Source organism: Lepisosteus platostomus, chromosome 5 (assembly GCF_059453375.1).
Source record: "Lepisosteus platostomus isolate fLepPlt1 chromosome 5, fLepPlt1.hap1, whole genome shotgun sequence".
Lineage (NCBI taxonomy): Eukaryota > Metazoa > Chordata > Actinopteri > Semionotiformes > Lepisosteidae > Lepisosteus > Lepisosteus platostomus.
In genome coordinates, this window is record NC_142615.1 from 47,520,978 (window position 1) to 47,534,590 (window position 13,613).

At 48.9% G+C, this 13,613-nt stretch overlaps 4 non-coding genes and 9 pseudogenes across 4 annotated transcripts; 12 read left to right on the forward strand and 1 right to left on the reverse strand.

Moving 5' to 3' along the window:
• Positions 1-279: 279 nt before the first annotated feature.
• Positions 280-398, forward strand: LOC148667888 (5S ribosomal RNA; annotated as a pseudogene).
• Positions 399-935: 537 nt separating this feature from the next.
• LOC148667889 (5S ribosomal RNA) lies at positions 936-1,054 on the forward strand (annotated as a pseudogene).
• Positions 1,055-1,591: 537 nt separating this feature from the next.
• On the forward strand, positions 1,592-1,710 carry LOC148667890 (5S ribosomal RNA; annotated as a pseudogene).
• A 536-nt stretch (positions 1,711-2,246) lies between these two features.
• LOC148667891 (5S ribosomal RNA) lies at positions 2,247-2,365 on the forward strand (annotated as a pseudogene).
• A 537-nt stretch (positions 2,366-2,902) lies between these two features.
• Positions 2,903-3,021, forward strand: LOC148667892 (5S ribosomal RNA; annotated as a pseudogene).
• Positions 3,022-3,558: 537 nt separating this feature from the next.
• On the forward strand, positions 3,559-3,677 carry LOC148667893 (5S ribosomal RNA; annotated as a pseudogene).
• Positions 3,678-4,214: 537 nt separating this feature from the next.
• LOC148667894 (5S ribosomal RNA) lies at positions 4,215-4,333 on the forward strand (annotated as a pseudogene).
• Positions 4,334-4,870: 537 nt separating this feature from the next.
• Positions 4,871-4,989, forward strand: LOC148667895 (5S ribosomal RNA). The gene has a single exon (XR_015938058.1). It is a non-coding gene; the product is annotated as a 5S ribosomal RNA (ribosomal RNA).
• Positions 4,990-5,526: 537 nt separating this feature from the next.
• On the forward strand, positions 5,527-5,645 carry LOC148667896 (5S ribosomal RNA). The gene has a single exon (XR_015937474.1). It is a non-coding gene; the product is annotated as a 5S ribosomal RNA (ribosomal RNA).
• A 537-nt stretch (positions 5,646-6,182) lies between these two features.
• On the forward strand, positions 6,183-6,301 carry LOC148667897 (5S ribosomal RNA). The gene has a single exon (XR_015938103.1). It is a non-coding gene; the product is annotated as a 5S ribosomal RNA (ribosomal RNA).
• A 537-nt stretch (positions 6,302-6,838) lies between these two features.
• Positions 6,839-6,957, forward strand: LOC148667898 (5S ribosomal RNA; annotated as a pseudogene).
• A 537-nt stretch (positions 6,958-7,494) lies between these two features.
• LOC148667899 (5S ribosomal RNA) lies at positions 7,495-7,613 on the forward strand (annotated as a pseudogene).
• A 3,700-nt stretch (positions 7,614-11,313) lies between these two features.
• Positions 11,314-11,426, reverse strand: trnal-caa (transfer RNA leucine (anticodon CAA)). The gene is made up of 2 exons: positions 11,389-11,426; positions 11,314-11,359 (listed from the first exon to the last, which is right to left on the reverse strand). It is a non-coding gene; the product is annotated as a tRNA-Leu (tRNA).
• Between the last annotated feature and the right edge of the window lie 2,187 nt (positions 11,427-13,613).

Consider the following 13,613-nt stretch of genomic DNA (forward strand, 5'->3'; position numbering starts at 1 on the left):
TTTCAGAATTGTATTGAGATCGTTTTCCACAGAGCTCAGATGTCAAAGCACAGCAGCAGCTCTCCACAGCGATCCTCTATAGCGCCCTTTCTCCCGCAGCTCCGTCCTCATTGGAAGGAAGCAAGAGTGAAAGGCTGAAGTGAAATAGAGCGGGGACGAAGGCAGTGAAGAGAGAGAACGTGGGAAGAAGAGAAAAACGCAAGGGAAAAAAAGCAGCGTCGTAAAAGAGGTGACGGAGCTGTCCTCTCAATAAGAAGGGTGCCAGCGAGCTTTGGTCTAGCTTACGGCCACACCCCCTTGAGCACGCCTGATCTTGTCTGATCTCGGAAGCTAAACAGGGATGGGCCTGGTTAGTACTTGGATGGGAGACCGCCTGGGAATACCAGGTGCTGTAAGCTTTTAAGCGCAGGAGGCGCCCTATCCCCGCTCGCTCGCTCATTCCCCTGTTCACACGTGCAGTGCGGCTTGTCCGTCTGTTTATTTGTCAGCTTTGGCGAGACACGGGTGCTTGTGTATTAGCGTGAGCGTTTTTTATTCTGATCAGGAACAGTTTTACAAGTCCGCAAAGGATCGAGGAAAGGTTTATCGCCAGCTGAAAAGAGACACAGCGCTTCGGCTGTGGAGACTTGTTCGGCTGGCGTTCGGAGAGTCGCGTTTTTCAGAATTGTATTGAGATCGTTTTCCACAGAGCTCAGATGTCAAAGCACAGCAGCAGCTCTCCACAGCGATCCTCTATAGCGCCCTTTCTCCCGCAGCTCCGTCCTCATTGGAAGGAAGCAAGAGTGAAAGGCTGAAGTGAAATAGAGCGGGGACGAAGGCAGTGAAGAGAGAGAACGTGGGAAGAAGAGAAAAACGCAAGGGAAAAAGAGCAGCGTCGTAAAAGAGGTGACGGAGCTGTCCTCTCAATAAGAAGGGTGCCAGCGAGCCTTGCTCTCGCTTACGGCCACACCCCCTTGAGCACGCCTGATCTCGTCTGATCTCGGACGCTAAACAGGGATAGGCCTGGTTAGTACTTGGATGGGAGACCGCCTGGGAATACCAGGTGCTGTAAGCTTTTAAGCGCGGGAGGCGCCCTATCCCCGCTCGCTCGCTCATTCCCCTGTTCACACGTGCAGTGCGGCTTGTCCGTCTGTTTATTTGTCAGCTTTGGCGAGACACGGGTGCTTGTGTATTAGCGTGAGCGTTTTTTATTCTGATCATGAACAGTTTAACAAGTCCGCAAAGGATCGAGGAAAAGTTTATCGCCAGCTGAAAAGAGACACAGCGCTTCGGCTGTGGAGACTTGTTCGGCTGGCGTTCGGAGAGTTGCGTTTTTCAGAATTGTATTGAGATCGTTTTCCACAGAGCTCAGATGTCAAAGCACAGCAGCAGCTCTCCACAGCGATCCTCTATAGCGCCCTTTCTCCCGCAGCTCCGTCCTCATTGGAAGGAAGCAAAAGTGAAAGGCTGAAGTGAAATAGAGCGGGGACGAAGGCAGTGAAGAGAGAGAACGTGGGAAGAAGAGAAAAACGCAAGGGAAAAAAAGCAGCGTCGAAAAAGAGATGACGGAGCTGTCCTCTCAATAAGAAGAGTGCCAGCGAACCTTGCTCTTGCTTACGGCCACACTCCCTTGAGCACGCCTGATCTTGTCTGATCTCGGAAGCTAAACAGGGATGGGCCTGGTGAGTACTTGGATGGGAAACCGCCTGGGAATACTAGGTGCTGTAAGCTTTTAAGCGCAGGAGGCGCCCTATCCCCGCTCGCTCGCTCATTCCCCTGTTCACACGTGCAGTGCGGCTTGTCCGTCTGTTTATTTGTCAGCTTTGGCGAGACACGGGTGCTTGTGTATTAGCGTGAGCGTTTTTTATTCTGATCAGGAACAGTTTTACAAGTCCGCAAAGGATCGAGGAAAGGTTTATCGCCAGCTGAAAAGAGACACAGCGCTTCGGCTGTGGAGACTTGTTCGGCTGGCGTTCGGAGAGTCGCGTTTTTCAGAATTGTTTTGAGATCGTTTTCCACAGAGCTCAGATGTCAAAGCACAGCAGCAGCTCTCCACAGCGATCCTCTATAGCGCCCTTTCTCCCGCAGCTCCGTCCTCATTGGAAGGAAGCAAGAGTGAAAGGCTGAAGTGAAATAGAGCGGGGACGAAGGCAGTGAAGAGAGAGAACGTGGAAAGAAGAGAAAAACGCAAGGGAAAAAAGCAGCGTCGTAAAAGAGGTGACGGAGCTGTCCTCTCAATAAGAAGGGTGCCAGCGAGCCTTGCTCTCGCTTACGGCCACACCCCCTTGAGCACGACTGATCTCGTCTGATCTCAGAATCTAAACAGGGATGGGCCTGGTTAGTACTTGGATGGGAGACCGCCTGGGAATACCAGGTGCTGTAAGCTTTTAAGCGCAGGAGGCGCCCTATCCCCGCTCGCTCGCTCATTCCCCTGTTCACACGTGCAGTGCGGCTTGTCCGTCTGTTTATTTGTCAGCTTTGGCGAGACACGGGTGCTTGTGTATTAGCGTGAGCGTTTTTTATTCTGATCAGGAACAGTTTTACATGTCCGCAAAGGATCGAGGAAAGGTTTATCGCCAGCTGAAAAGAGACACAGCGCTTCGGCTGTGGAGACTTGTTCGGCTGGCGTTCGGAGAGTCGCGTTTTTCAGAATTGTATTGAGATCGTTTTCCACAGAGCTCAGATGTCAAAGCACAGCAGCAGCTCTCCACAGCGATCCTCTATAGTGCCCTTTCTCCCGCAGCTCCGTCCTCATTGGAAGGAAGCAAGAGTGAAAGGCTGAAGTGAAATAGAGCGGGGACGAAGGCAGTGAAGAGAGAGAACGTGGGAAGAAGAGAAAAACGCAAGGGAAAAAAAGTAGCGTCGTAAAAGAGGTGACGGAGCTGTCCTCTCAATAAGAAGGGTGCCAGCGAGCTTTGCTCTCACTTACGGCCACACCCCCTTGAGCATGCCTGATCTCGTCTGATCTCGGAAGCTAAAAAGGGATGGGCCTGGTTAGTACTTAAATGGGAGACCGCCTGGGTATACCAGGTGCTGCAAGCTTTTAAGCGCAGGAGGCGCCCTATCCCCGCTCGCTCGCTCATTCCCCTGTTCACACGTGCAGTGCAGCTTGTCCGTCTGTTTATTTGTCAGCTTTGGCGAGACATGGGTGCTTGTGTAATAGCGTGAGCGTTTTTTATTCTGATCAGGAACAGTTTAACAAGTCCGCAAAGTATCGAGGAAAGGTTTATCGCCAGCTGAAAAGAGACACAGCGCTTCGGCTGTGGAGACTTGTTCGGCTGGCGTTCGGAGAGTCGCGTTTTTCAGAATTGTTTTGAGATCGTTTTCCACAGAGCTCAGATGTCAAAGCACAGCAGCAGCTCTCCACAGCGATCCTCTATAGCGCCCTTTCTCCCGCAGCTCCGTCCTCATTGGAAGGAAGCAAGAGTGAAAGGCTGAAGTGAAATAGAGCGGGGACGAAGGCAGTGAAGAGAGAAAACGTGGGAAGAAGAGAAAAACGCAAGGGAAAAAAAGCAGCGTCGTAAAAGAGGTGACGGAGCTGTCCTCTCAATAAGAAGGGTGCCAGCGAGCCTTGGCGTCGCTTACGGCCACACCCCCTTGAGCACGCCTGATCTCGTCTGATCTCGCAAGCTAAACAGGGATGGGCCTGGTTAGTACTTGGATGGGAGACCGCCTGGGAATACCAGGTGCTGTTAGCTTTTAAGCGCAGGAGGCGCCCTATCCCCGCTCGCTCGCTCATTCCCCTGTTCACACGTGCAGTGCGGCTTGTCCGTCTGTTTATTTGTCAGCTTTGGCGAGACACGGGTGCTTGTGTATTAGCGTGAGCGTTTTTTATTCTGATCAGGAACAGTTTTACAAGTCCGCAAAGGATCGAAGAAAGGTTTATCGCCAGCTGAAAAGAGACACAGCGCTTCGGCTGTGGAGACATGTTCGGCTGGCGTTCGGAGAGTCGCGTTTTTCAGAATTGTATTGAGATCGTTTTCCACAGAGCTCAGATGTCAAAGCACAGCAGCAGCTCTCCACAGCGATCCTCTATAGCGCCCTTTCTCCCGCAGCTCCGTCCTCATTGGAAGGAAGCAAGAGTGAAAGGCTGAAGTGAAATAGAGCGGGGACGAAGGCAGTGAAGAGAGAGAACGTGGGAAGAAGAGAAAAACGCAAGGGAAAAAGAGCAGCGTCGTAAAAGAGGTGACGGAGCTGTCCTCTCAATAAGAAGGGTGCCAGCGAGCCTTTCTCTCGCTTACGGCCACACCCCCTTGAGCACGCCTGATCTCGTCTGATCTCGGACGCTAAACAGGGATGGGCCTGTTTAGTACTTGGATGGGAGACCGCCTGGGAATACCAGATGCTGTAAGCTTTTAAGCGCGGGAGGCGCCCTATCCCCGCTCGCTCGCTCATTCCCCTGTTCACACGTGCAGTGCGGCTTGTCCGTCTGTTTATTTGTCAGCTTTGGCGAGACACGGGTGCTTGTGTATTAGCGTGAGCGTTTTTTATTCTGATCATGAACAGTTTAACAAGTCCGCAAAGGATGGAGGAAAAGTTTATCGCCAGCTGAAAAGAGACACAGCGCTTCGGCTGTGGAGACTTGTTCGGCTGGCGTTCGGAGAGTTGCGTTTTTCAGAATTGTATTGAGATCGTTTTCCACAGAGCTCAGATGTCAAAGCACAGCAGCAGCTCTCCACAGCGATCCTCTATAGCGCCCTTTCTCCCGCAGCTCCGTCCTCATTGGAAGGAAGCAAGAGTGAAAGGCTGAAGTGAAATAGAGCGGGGACGAAGGCAGTGAAGAGAGAGAACTTGGGAAGAAGAGAAAAACGCAAGGGAAAAAGAGCAGCGTCGTAAAAGAGGTGACGGAGCTGTCCTCTCAATAAGAAGGGTGCCAGCGAGCCTTGCTCTCGCTTACGGCCAGACCCCCTTGAGCACGCCTGATCTCGTCTGATCTCGGAAGCTAAACAGGGATGGGCCTGGTTAGTACTTGGATGGGAGACCGCCTGGGAATACCAGGTGCTGTAAGCTTTTAAGCACAGGAGGCGCCCTATCCCCGCTCGCTCGCTCATTCCCCTGTTCACACGTGCAGTGCGGCTTGTCCGTCTCTTTATTTGTCAGCTTTGGCGAGACACGGGTGCTTGTGTATTAGCGTGAGCGTTTTTTATTCTGATCAGGAACAGTTTTACAAGTCCGCAAAGGATCGAGGAAAGGTTTATCGCCAGCTGAAAAGAGACACAGCGCTTCGGCTGTGGAGACTTGTTCGGCTGGCGTTCGGAGAGTCGCGTTTTTCAGAATTGTATTGAGATCGTTTTCCACAGAGCTCAGATGTCAAAGCACAGCAGCAGCTCTCCACAGCGATCCTCTATAGCGCCCTTTCTCCCGCAGCTCCGTCCTCATTGGAAGGAAGCAAAAGTGAAAGGCTGAAGTGAAATAGAGCGGGGACGAAGGCAGTGAAGAGAGAGAACGTGGGAAGAAGAGAAAAACGCAAGGGAAAAAAAGCAGCGTCGACAAAGAGGTGACGGAGCTGTCCTCTCAATAAGAAGGGTGCCAGCGAGCCTTGCTCTCGCTTACGGCCACACCCCCTTGAGCACGCCTGATCTCGTCTGATCTCGGAAGCTAAACAGGGATGGGCCTGGTTAGTACTTGGATGGGAGACCGCCTGGGAATACCAGGTGCTGTAAGCTTTTAAGCGCAGGAGGCGCCCTATCCCCGCTCGCTCGCTCATTCCCCTGTTCACACGTGCAGTGCGGCTTGTCCGTCTGTTTATTTGTCAGCTTTGGCGAGACGCGGGTGCTTGTGTATTAGCGTGAGCGTTTTTTATTCTGATCAGGAACAGTTTTACAAGTCCGCAAAGGATCGAGGAAAGGTTTATCGCCAGCTGAAAAGAGACACAGCGCTTCGGCTGTGGAGACTTGTTCGGCTGGCGTTCGGAGAGTCGCGTTTTTCAGAATTGTATTGAGATCGTTTTCCACAGAGCTCAGATGTCAAAGCACAGCAGCAGCTCTCCACAGCGATCCTCTATAGCGCCCTTTCTCCCGCAGCTCCGTCCTCATTGGAAGGAAGCAAGAGTGAAAGGCTGAAGTGAAATAGAGCGGGGACGAAGGCAGTGAAGAGAGAGAACGTGGGAAGAAGAGAAAAACGCAAGGGAAAAAAAGCAGCGTCGTAAAAGAGGTGACGGAGCTGTCCTCTCAATAAGAAGGGTGCCAGCGAGCCTTGCTGGCGCTTACGGCCACACCCCCTTGAGCACGCCTGATCTCGTTTGATCTCGGAAGCTAAACAGGGATGGGCCTGGTTAGTACTTGGATGGGAGACCGCCTGGGAATACCAGGTGCTGTAAGCTTTTAAGCGCAGGAGGCGCCCTATCCCCGCTCGCTCGCTCATTCCCCTGTTCACACGTGCAGTGCGGCTTGTCCGTCTGTTTATTTCTCAGCTTTGGCGAGACACGGGTGCTTGTGTATTAGCGTGAGCGTTTTTTATTCTGATCAGGAACAGTTTTACAAGTCCGCAAAGGATCGAGGAAAGGTTTATCAACAGCTGAAAAGAGACACAGCGCTTCGGCTGTGGAGACTTGTTCGGCTGGCGTTCGGAGAGTCGCGTTTTTCAGAATTGTATTGAGATCGTTTTCCACAGAGCTCAGATGTCAAAGCACAGCAGCAGCTCTCCACAGCGATCCTCTATAGCGCCCTTTCTCCCGCAGCTCCGTCCTCATTGGAAGGAAGCAAAAGTGAAAGGCTGAAGTGAAATAGAGCGGGGACGAAGGCAGTGAAGAGAGAGAACGTGGGAAGAAGAGAAAAACGCAAGGGAAAAAAAGCAGCGTCGAAAAAGAGGTGACGGAGCTGTCCTCTCAATAAGAAGGGTGCCAGCGAACTTTGCTCTTGCTTACGGCCACACTCCCTTGAGCACGCCTGATCTCGTCTGATCTCGGAAGCTAAACAGGGATGGACCTGGTTAGTACTTGGATGGGAGACCGCCTGGGAATACCAGGTGCTGCAAGCTTTTAAGCGCAGGAGGCGCCCTATCCCCGCTCGCTCGCTCATTCCCCTGTTCACACGTGCAGTGCGGCTTGTCCGTCTGTTTATTTGTCAGCTTTGGCGAGACACGGGTGCTTGTGTATTAGCGTGAGCGTTTTTTATTCTGATCAGGAACAGTTTAACAAGTCCGCAAAGAATCGAGGAAAGGTTTATCGCCAGCTGAAAAGAGACACAGCGCTTCGGCTGTGGAGACTTGTTCGGCTGGCGTTCGGAGAGTCGCGTTTTTCAGAATTGTATTGAGATCGTTTTCCACAGAGCTCAGATGTCAAAGCACAGCAGCAGCTCTCCACAGCGATCCTCTATAGCGCCCTTTCTCCCGCAGCTCCGTCCTCATTGGAAGGAAGCAAGAGTGAAAGGCTGAAGTGAAATAGAGCGGGGACGAAGGCAGTGAAGAGAGAGAACGTGGGAAGAAGAGAAAAACGCAAGGGAAAAAAAGTAGCGTCGTAAAAGAGGTGACGGAGCTGTCCTCTCAATAAGAAGGGTGCCAGCGAGCTTTGCTCTCACTTACGGCCACACCCCCTTGAGCATGCCTGATCTCGTCTGATCTCGGAAGCTAAAAAGGGATGGGCCTGGTTAGTACTTAAATGGGAGACCGCCTGGGTATACCAGGTGCTGCAAGCTTTTAAGCGCAGGAGGCGCCCTATCCCCGCTCGCTCGCTCATTCCCCTGTTCACACGTGCAGTGCGGCTTGTCCGTCTGTTTATTTGTCAGCTTTGGCGAGACACGGGTGCTTGTGTATTAGCGGGAGCGTTTTTTATTCTGATCAGGAACAGTTTTACAAGTCAGCAAAGGATCGAGGAAAGGTTTATCGCCAGCTGAAAAGAGACACAGCGCTTCGGCTGTGGAGACTTTATTAATAAGGCCCCTCAGTAGTTGAGATCTCTGTTATACCCATCTAGAAACATGCAATCAGCATGTTATTGCTGAAGCAATAGTCACAACATTATTCCACACCTGGGTGAGAGGCGGGTGATGATGACAGTCGTGCTTTCTACACCTTATACTGAGCTCAGAAATGGACCAAGCGGACATCTCACGAGCAGATCCCTCCGCGTATAAGAAAGGCAACTTGTCTCAGCAAAAATACCACGGATTCACATCCAAAATATGATAAAAAGGCAAAAACCCCACACTTGGAATGCAAACGTACCCTAAAAAGGAAACACGGTTTTAAAACGAACTTGATTTTCCCCTGGAGAAACCTTTTTATGGACACACATCGCATCTATTACACATGTAGAACTAAATATAAAGATAAAACTTAATATAAGAAGTCATGACATATCACACATGACGAAGTCTGGTCCAGAATAAACAGTTTACACTGACCCACCTTTATTTACCCTGGTCACTCACTTCTATTAACTGTTTAACTGGGTAACAAATTAATATTTGTTTCAATTTGGGATCTACACCTGGGAGCCCTGAAATGTTGGCCAGAGGGGAGAAGCTTATATTCAGACGTGAGAATATATTAAAAAAAGGATCTGATGTTGTTTTTCACCTGTCTAATCAAAGCTTGTTCAAAAATTATCTGATTATAGGACACACGAGTTTATAATCATACTCATTCCACTTTTTAACCACGTATGTATGCACAATATGAAACGTATATACACTAAATCTCACGTGTGACTCCCATAATATACATTTCTTTACGAAAATTAGGAACACTTACTACAATTATCAACCCCCCATGACGAGGCAATATTTCATACCTTTGTTTCTTTGTGGGTTCAAAGTTCTGTCCTGTCGTTTCACACGTAACGTTTTGGTAGTTATCTCAATTTTCCTTTGCAATTATCTCCAAGATCATCATCAACTTTTTGTAAAACGCTATGCACAACTGATATTTAAAGAAAGTCCTGTACCAAAACGTCTTCGTAGGAAAAGACAACTTTTTTTTCCTTATGTTAGTCGCTACACGGTTACTCAGAAAATCCATTCACCGCCTTTAAAAAAAAAGTTTCGTTTTTTATTGTGGTTCACTGACATTTCTGTCACAATTCTGAGGGACCCCAAATAAAATTCACTTGCCGGTATAAAGACGCCGGCGAGGATAAGACAGGTATCGAGCCACCTGCGTATCTAGAGGACGTTTAAAATAAAAAAAATGGCGTGTAATGTTGCGAAGGGCTACTGTTTTTTTTTAATAGTTTGTCGATTGTAAGGGACGTGGGCCGCGACAGAAATACTGGACGGGGTGGGAAAAGGTTTATTGATGGTTTATTGTACCGCAACGGTCACAATTGACTCACCAGCAAAGATGGCACCGAGGCCACATCGACTCCCTCCCGCTCTGCCTCGCACCGAAGCTCGAGCTGCGGAGCGCGACGCCAAACCGCCGGTCCGCGGTCGCGGGCGCCGGACATAGACGTCATAAACCCTTCCGAGGCGCAGGAATTATAGATCACTGTAGTTTCTTCTGGACCCGGGTTAGGGACAGTGTGCCCTCCGTGAGAGTCTTCTGAGGAAGCCAGTGTCTCATGGGTGTCCAGGCTTGGTACCATCTGTCCATCACAGGACACACAGACACACACACTCACACACCCTGGACAGGACACCAGTCCTTCACAGGACACACACACACTCACACACCCTGGACAGGACACCAGTCCATCACAGGACATACACACACCCTAGATAGGACACCAGTCCATCACAGGACACACACACACACTCACACACCCTGAACAGGACACCAGTCCTTCACAGGACACACACACACAACCTGGATAGGAAACCAGTCCCTCACAGGACACTCAGACACACACACTCACACACCCTGGACAGGAACCAGTCCATCACATGACAAACACACACTCACTCACACACCCTGGACAGGACAGCACTCCATCACAGGACACACACACCAGGGCCAGTTTTCCCAGAAGCCAATTAGCCCAAAAGCCTGTCTTTGGACCCGGAGAACACAGGGAGAACATGCAGACTCCACACAGACAGTCCCCCCCCCCCTCCGGGTCCAGACCCGAGCCCGGAGCCCCCCCGCGCTGAACCCCTCCGTACAGACGGCCGCACACAGCTCCGTTGTTCCCGATTCCCGAGGTCATCTGTTAAAAGAAGCCGGTGTGTTGCCTCCAGGTGACATTTCCTACTGGAGTCAGGACAGGAGGCTCTTCTGTACACAGAAGGGGGTGGGGGTGGGGAACAAGCCGCCCAGCCCTGTGGTTGAAGCCGATACCCCGGCTTCTCTCCAGACACAGCTGGGTGAGCTCCTCCAGTCATTACAGGGGGCTCTACTGTACTCAGAGGGTGGCGGGGGTGTGGAACAACTCCTTTGTTTGGGGCCTTGGGGCATTCTTGTTGTGAAAGGCGCTATATAAAAAAACTGAATTGAAATTGAATTTTACAGGTTTGGGTTTTTCGGAGAGCTTGTCAGAGATCTTGTCTGACGTGCCATTTCAAAAACGTAACGACACTCCTCACGTCCGAGCGCCGCCGGTCTGTGACGTAACGTATGCTTACACAACCATGACGGTTTCATCATGGACAGCACGAAAGCCCGAAAAGTGGTTGACGTTTTAATTTGGCAACGCCACGATGGATCCCAGTTTTTTTTTTTATTTTGGAGGCCAAAGAGGACAAAAAAGGAAACGTCCGGAGGTGGATCGATGGTCATCTTTGCGGTTGTTCTGATGTTCTGGAAAAAACAAAACAAAAAAAAACGGCTCGCTTGCCCGGTCGTGTAGTGTTTCCACACTCCACGCAAATCAACTTCTCTTCGCCCCCGTGGGCTAGTTGCCCGCCGCACCCCTCTCACGTGATAGGGGCTTCCCCTGGCTGTGACGTACTTACCCTACCCCCTTCCGCCAACGTCATACCGAAGGTCGCGCTTCGGGCCGCGGCGATGTTGACGGACTGTCTTGTAGCGTGAGAAGGGTTTAAATTTCGACTTAAGGAGTTGGCCATCGTTATATTTCGCGAGGTATCATACGGGGGGAAAAAGAACATTTATATTTATCAACCTACTAGTAATACTGGGTGGATGTCACGTTCCCCAAAGTTCAGTGCCTCTCTCTAATAAAGTAAAAAACCGACATTAAACTCCGTTCGAAACAGCCGTTTGTTATTCTGTTGTGAGGTGTGAGGGCGGAATGCAAATCAAGTTGGTGAATAGAAAATGAAACAGGAGTCACTTCTTGAGCTATGAATTCCAAAAAGTATGAAAACCTGTGCATTTTAACAGTGCAGAATACTCATAAATTGCACTGACTTGCTTGCTTTCTTCTGTTGCTTTTATATTTCAGTCATTCACTGTCAGCTAGCACTGGAACAATTCAAGAGAGGTAGAAACAGAAGCTGTCAGGAGAGGGATTTGAACCCACGCCTCCATTTGGAGACCAGAACACCCAAGCCCACTGGAAAGACACATGTCCTTGAATCTGGCGCCTTAGACCACTCGGCCACCCTGACAAGCAAGAGCAAGTGCTGTGCTGAATGCACCAGTAGTTGACTAAACTGAGTTTCTTCCCTGAAATTATTTGCTTACGAAGAGCCAAGTTGCCTTGAATGGATCTTGAAAATCAAATATACGGGTGGATTGTTATTCGGTTGTGAGTTTTGAGGGGCGTATTATAAATTGAGTTGGTGAAAAGGCGCTTTTTGTTAGTCTGTCGGGAGGCTGCACAAGGTGTTTAGAGGGAGAACTTCTAAAAAGCAGGCTCTCTATGTTTAACATCAAGGCAGATTTTTTTTTTCTCAATGGAAATGCTCTTTGGCGCTTTCAGCTTTACGTAGGGAACAACGTCTGCCAGATCACTTTTGAGCAAATGCAAATGGTAATGTGCCACCAAGTACATTTAATATTGGCTGTGGTAGCGAGTTGCCTTTATTTGCAAAGCTTTTACTTCTTTAAACTGAATCATCGGCAGGAGTAGCTTATTAAATCTTTGCTCATAGCACTCCATCAGAAATACATTGGAGGCATTGGAGACCCACGTGGTGTTACCACCCCCTGCCAATCCCTGATTGGTTGATCAAGGTGAGATATGAGTCACTTACTCCTGACACTTAGGAATGCAGTCCAGATGTCCATTCGGCACTCCCTAGACAGATAGGCGCCAATGGATGACCATAGATCATGATAGCCAGGCTTAGCTAAGTGGATCTCCGTTTGGGAGCTGTCCCTTATCAGAAGAAAACATCTTAAATCAGCCTGCATGAATACTTTCTCTGTGGCTGCACCACAGAGAGGGAGAGTGAGATGGGGCCTCATTTAGGAAAGCACAGCAACGCTTAATTCTGTCTTATTAATAAGCATTGCCGCTACAGCTGTAAAGTTATTTGGCAAGCATGGACCTCTGAGAAAGAGTCTGAATCCATCAAGAAGACAGGAATTCTAATATCGCACTGCCGTCTTGTGTACAAAATATTTGTTCAGCTCTGACGTCTGTGTGCGTTGACAAGGCATCTCAAAAGGACGTATTAAATAAGAAAATGATCCTTTCTGTTACCATTCCTGCGGTTGGAGCGTTGTTTCACCCTTTTACGTTCTACAATATTTACAGACAAGGTTTTATCACTGGAGTTGTACAGAACAAGTGTGCATCAGTCCATGAAAATCATCAGTACCGCTGTTTTTCTATGCATAGTTTAATCAAGAGCACTTAAAAGATGCAAAAGATGGATTGTGTTCTGTGAGCACCTGCACATCTCTAAGTCACTTCCACAGCCTTCTATGTCGGGGGTATAGCTCAGGGGTAGAGTGCATGCTTTGCATGTATGAGGTCCCGGGTTCAATCTCTGGCATCTCCAAGTGTTTTATGTTACTGTGCTCACATCGCAGTCTTCTGTTGAGTGAGAACTCTTTGCTCGTGTTCATAGAGAGCCAGGTTTACACAATTAAACTCGAAGTGCTACAGTGTTCTCTGCAGTTTTAAATGTACCTCCAAAGCATTTAGTTCTGTTAACTACCAAAGAATGTGAACTAATTTAAAGTCACATTCAGGAAATCCAGAGAACGTCTTCAAACTTGTCGTGGCTGGTGCAGAAAAACCTCACCCGGGATGTTGAATCTCACCCGGGATTTCCTGAGAGATCATTCACCGAGCGAGTCCTCCCTCTGGATTCCGCTGAAAGCTGCGCGAATTCCTCACAGCATATCCTGTACTGTGTAGCACAGTGACAAGAACGCCTTGAGTTCTTTTCCATATGTGAAGGAAAATGCAAAAGAGCATGAAAAGTATTGATGGTATAAAATATCCATGGTACAACTCAAGAAAGAAACTGACGGACAAAACAATGACATTTGATGATTACAAGAGAAACACAACTGTCCGAACATGGGCTTGGATCCTGAACACTTATGTTAAAACACAAAGCAAAGGTTATAACCTGTCAATGTCTCCATGTCTTACAGTTTATGAAATAACACAATTTCTTACTTTCTTATTAATTTCTCACTATAGATAGATGATTGAATTTGAACAAAATCACAATTAAAAACATTTTGGGTTAAACTGTTATTCACATTCTCTAATAAAGAGGAAATGTTAGTGTTTTCCAGTGTGTGAGCCCATTTGTAAAAAAATAACAAATAAAAGTTATATGAATTGAATTGTTCTACTTTTTAGGCTTGCATAGTCTTATTGATATTTCAGT